This window comes from Apium graveolens, chromosome 2, assembly GCF_009905375.1.
Source record: "Apium graveolens cultivar Ventura chromosome 2, ASM990537v1, whole genome shotgun sequence".
Lineage (NCBI taxonomy): Eukaryota > Viridiplantae > Streptophyta > Magnoliopsida > Apiales > Apiaceae > Apium > Apium graveolens.
The window spans coordinates 260,117,967-260,123,714 of record NC_133648.1 but is presented as its reverse complement, the minus strand read 5'-3'; the positions used below and the strand labels follow the sequence as shown (position 1 = coordinate 260,123,714).

The window sequence follows — 5,748 nt, the reverse complement described above, 5'->3', positions numbered from 1 at the left end:
TCCCATATTTATCAACTACGAAAATAATAAATATTCAGGGCTATTTTCTTTGTTCCATCAGGCCTGATCTGGTCCATCAGGCCTGATCAATATGTTGACCTTCTTGGTCTGAATGTCATACATCTTCTTAACGGGCCTTGTAGCCCAAAACATGTATAATTATTACAACAAAGTCAAGGTATATTGTATCCCTATCAGGAAGAATTAGGAACTCATGAATATGTAATTATCATGACTATTTTTTTGGTTAATTATTGGATCTTAGTATTTTCCTAACATGATTATTGGTAATTAGCAATTGATGAGAGAATTGGTACTTGGGCTTTGGAGTTGGCACAACAAAAAGAGGTCCAACCCAAGATCCATAAATATATATATATATATGTGTACGTAGAATAATAAAAATAGAAATAGTAATTGATTTAATTGGGGTTTGATTGAATTGGGTGAAAATATGAAGTTGGGGGTTTTTTGATTATTAATTGTTGGATGGGAATTAAGGAGTAAACATCTGGGTGTGTGTTTGTGATGTGTTGGGGAGGGGGCGGAGCCGCCAGCGGAGGCGGCGGTGGTGATCGGAGAAAGCCGAGAGAGAGAGGAGAGAAAGAGGAGAGAAATATGAGAGAGTGAGAGAGAGGCCGAGAGAGAGAGAGGCCGAGAGAGAGAGAGAGAGAGAGAGAGAGAGAGAGAGAGAGAGAGAGAGAGAGAGAGAGAGAGAGAGAGAGAGAGAGAGAGAGAGAGAGAGAGAGAGAGAGAGAGAGAGAGAGAGAGAGAGAGAGAGAGAGAGAGAGAGAGAGAGAGAGAGAGAGAGAGAGAGAGAGAGAGAGAGAGACGGGGAAAGAGAAAGACTCACCGGAGTTTGGTTGAAAACCAACTCCGGGGTTGCGATTTCGAAACGGTTTGGATAATATTATAGATCGGGAAATAGGGATTAAAATGAAGGATGAAAAAATTAAATTCCAACACCCACCGGAAACCACCATCGGCCGGCAGCCGGTGCCGTCATAGCAGTGGTGGTGGTGAGGAAGAAGAAGAAGAAGAAGAAGAAGAAGAAGAAGAAGAAGAAGAAGAAGAAGAAGAAGAAGAAGAAGAAGAAGAAGAAGAAGAAGAAGAAGAAGAAGAAGAAGAAGAAGAAGAAGAAGGGGGTAGTTTGGACATTCAGTAAATTGATTAATGATTTTTTTAATTTTATAAGAAGGGGTATTATTGGGTTACTAAGTAAAAGATAAATAATTAATAAGGATACGTTGTTGATTTAAAAATAGTGAATTAAATTATGAAAGAGTGATTTATGGGATTTAATTAAATGTTTAATGGGAGAGATTAAAAAGAGTATGTATACTTATATAATTATTCTTTTTGGAAATAAAGAAAGAATATCATCTTTAATCAATTAATAGTGCGCTTATTGTAATATAATCGAAAAGATTGATTCGCACCGGCGTCGAATGGAAATATATTAAGAAGAGATATAAAACATGTATGTGTATATATATATATCAATAATTAACTCGTTATTTTACCAGTAGAAAGCGAGTAAATATTAAGAAGGATAAATAGATTGTACATCGAAAATTTACATTCTTACCTTTTCGCACTTATTTAAAAATCATGTTGTATTAAATTTAAATATGTGATGGATGAATATTATTTGATTATTTGGAGTGTTTTCCTCAAGAAAATGATTGTTTTTTACTTATTTGATGATTTAATGCCTCATAATAACCTCTAGGTTATATTCTAGTTTGAATAACTCCTCGAAGTAAATAAAGCGAGTTATGATTTACAAAATCAAATATATGTTTCAAATATTGTCTCTATATTAATTTTGGTGTGATTTAATATTATTTTAGAATGATATCTCAAGTGAGATTTTATTTTCTGAGAAGGAAGAAGTACTGCTAAAAGCGAAGTGTCGACTACGAGGCAAGTTTTCTCTACTATATCCTCATTTATGACTTATATGTCTTATTCATTAATGATGATATTGTGGATTTAAACTTTGAAGACCTCATTTACGATAATTTTCTTTCGCCGATAATTCCAAATCTTTAATTCCATTGAAGAATTCCTTACCTAAATTCCCAACTATTTCTATCATTCAAAATAATTAACTCTTCCATATCAGACGAACTTAAATTCTTATAATCTTCTAAATCATTCTTGAATCTGCATCGATTGTCAGTTAGATTGATTAATTAATTTCCTTTAAATCTGTATTATCTTTTATCAATTCTTTGAACCCTTCCCAAAACTCACAACTTGCAAATCAATTATTATTTGTTCTCTCTGTTCGCATACTAACTTCTTCGAAACTATTCACTTGATGAAGACATTCGAGAACTTTGTTCGACATGGTTATTCTCATTAATCGAGATAACCCTTATATTGTACAAACATCGATATATAATTCATATCGATGTGCCAATGATATTACAAGCGTGAAAACTGGTTTATTATTGGAACCAGATTAAGTAATGAAATTCTGAACAGTATGATGTGAAGTGATGTGAAAATTGAATCGGGATGTGTACATCTATACTGGTAAATGTGGAATTTAATGACCACGGTATCTATAATGTGACAAGTCCGATGTGTGAACATTTTATTCGGCTCGAGTGTAGCTTATAAGTGGATTTTATATTCATTTAGAACGCTTCATATCGGCTTAAGTTGATGACTTGATCTCAAGTATGTGGTATTTTTGATGCATTTTTGTTGAGTCTTTGCAGAGCTTTAACTAGAGGTATGAATGGACTTTTCTATGCTTCTATGATGGAATAAGATCAAGTAATGAAGGGAGAAAGCTTGCCAAAGGAGCAGAGCGAGAAATAAAGAAAGCAGATTTTTTTGGCAGAAGGCAAGCGCAGCCGCCCTCTACCTTGGCGCGCCCGCACTGCTTTGGCAGAAGACAAGTGTGCCCGCGCTCCATCCTGGCACGCCCGCGCTAGGTCGTGCAGACAGAAATCCTGTTTTGATTCTAATTCGAAGTTTCATGCGGTCAGAGTAATCTGGAAGTATAAATACCATAAAATATCAATCAGGAGAAGATCTAGTTCTACATCTTATTTTTGTATTCTTCTAATTAGGCGATACTTTGGATGCTTATTTCGGATTTATTTTCTAAACCTTAATACTTTAATATTTTCTTGTAGTATTCAGAACCTTTTTACTATCATGTTTTTATTGGAATCCATGATGAAGAGCCGTTTAATTATGAACTAATCGTTATCATGGGGTTCTAACGGGTTTATTTATGGAGTTTAGTAGTTGATTGCTTTAAAGTTTTCAGTGTGTGATGAATTATTGATTTCCTAGTATGGTTATGATTAATCTTCTTGGATGTGTAGCTAACATCTAAGTTATATTTTTAATCTCTATTGAATGTGAAAGTGGATATAGGGGTTTAGAACTTGCCATGCTAGCATAGGTTTATGGATGTTTTGACATGCATGATTTGTAGTGTAATTTTAACCATCTTACGCTTCCCTATGTGATCTCAATTGATAACTTGCTCTTAAACCATTATGTTTTCAAATCTTATAGACATATAGGGTCTAAGCATAATTGGTGTCTGCCAACTTCTATCTAATTTGTGGATGCTGAGTGGTAGGGTATACGTATATTGAAGACAGCGTGTACTAATTTAGTGTTTTCTGATTAGTTATCATAACCGTCACATACTATGATTAAAGGCATAAACTTTGAATGAAGTATTTATTGAAGTTGGAATCCCATATTTTATTTCATATAAGTAACTTAATTTTAATTACTTAGTTAATTCATTCTAGCATGATTACTTTTAGATAATCAAACGCAATTTGATACTTGTCTTCGTAGTGAATAATAATCATACATTATTTCATAAGTGCACATTCTGAATTAAACCAATCTCTGTGGGAACGAACTAAACTTAATCTTATACTACTTGTGATCATGTACGCTTGCGTGTTTTACTGTGAACAAGTTTTTGGCGCCGCTGCCGGGGATAGGTGTTAAATTTAGTTTATGTGCTTGTCATCAGTGGTTGTTAAAGTTCACTGACTCGGATTATTTCTCTTACCAATTTTACTTTGCTTGTGTGTTTCAGGTATTCGAGCGAGCGTGTTTGCGAACATGTTCTCAATCTCTTAAGGAATGGAAGTGATCATTGCAATGGGATAACCAGCACCAGAAACGAAAGCATCGAAGGATTATTCTTAATGGAAAATCAATGACATTCAGTCTAGCATTGTTAGACTAGCCATTGCAGCTAATACCTTTTAAATCAAGCCTGGCATGATTCAAATGGTACAGAATTCAGTCCATTTTAGGGGAGCTCCAACGGAACATCCCATTATGCACATTAGGGATTTCATCGAGATTTGCGACACCTTCAAGTTCAACGGTGTTTCGGACGATGCTGTGAAACTGAGACTTTTCCCATTTTCTCTGAGGGATAAAGCAAAGAGCTGGTTGCACTCTCTACCAGCAGGTTCTATTGCTACTTGGGAGGATCTTGCTCATAAATTTCTTACTAAATTCTTCCCTATAGCAAAAACAGCTGCAATTAGGAATGCTCTTACTTAATTTGCACAGCAATCGGGAGAATCTTTATGTGAAGCTTGGGGGCGCTACAAGGAGATGCTTAGGAAGTGTCATCATCATGGAATGCCTGATTGGATGTTAATCAATTGCTTCTATAATGGGTTGGGAGCACAGTCGAGACCCATGCTATTTACAGCATCAGGTGGAGCCTTATGGGCTAAGAGCTATGATGAAACTTATGAGCTAATTGAAATGATGGCTGCTAATGAATATCAGAACCCAATTCAGAGACTACCACAAGGCAAGGTTGTAGGAATTCTGGAAATGGATACAGCTACGGCTATAGCGGCTCAGCTAGAGGCGTTGAATATGAAATTGGATTCTCTGGCTAACTATGGAGTTCATCAGATAGAAAGTGTTTGTGAGCTTTGTGCAGGTGCACATGCGACGGATCAATGTGCTATATCTAGTGAGTCAGCACAGTTTGTGAGAAATTTTCAGAGACCACAGCAACCAGTTCCTGCCACTTATCATCCTAATAACCGAAATTATCCTAATTTTAGCTGGAGCAATAATCAGAGTGGTATGCAACATCCACAACAGCCTTACCAGCAGTTTGGAGCCAAGCCATTCAACCCTCCTGGTTTTCAACAAAAGTATGCACCAAGGCAACAATTTCAACCACAGGGAATGCAATAACAAGCTCATGGAAGTGCTGGTCAATCTGCTAATGAAAAATCTGAATTGGAAGAATTGAGGCTATGTGCAAAAGCCAAGCGGTTTCGATCAAAACTTTGGAGAATCAAATAGGACAAATTGCTAATGCGTTGTTGAATAGACCACAAAGAACTCTTTCTAGTGTTACAAAGGCTAACCCAGGCATGAGGGAAGTCAAAGAACAGTTGAAAGCAATCACTTTGACATCTGAAAAAGTCGCTAACCATCAAAAATCAGTAGCTGAGCAAAATGAAGAAGTGCACGGGCAGAAGCTCAGCGCGCCCGCGCCACCTCTTAGCTCGCCCGCGCTCTACCTTGAACCAGAAAATGGAAATCCTGATAATGCTTATCAGAAGGATGATGAAGCGAAAACGAACAAAAATTCTGCTGAACAATCTACTCCTGAGCAGAATACAGGCAACAAACAGGTCTATCTGCCTCCTCCATATCCAAAAAGACTTCAGAAGCAGAAGATCGACAAACAATTTGCCAAGTTTCTGGAGG

The 5,748-nt window shown here is 36.6% G+C and overlaps 1 non-coding gene across 1 annotated transcript; it reads right to left on the bottom strand.

Moving 5' to 3' along the window:
- Window positions 1–4,545: 4,545 nt before the first annotated feature.
- On the bottom strand, window positions 4,546–4,652 carry LOC141709174 (small nucleolar RNA R71). Its single transcript, XR_012569764.1, has one exon. It is a non-coding gene; the product is annotated as a small nucleolar RNA R71 (small nucleolar RNA).
- Window positions 4,653–5,748: the final 1,096 nt, after the last annotated feature.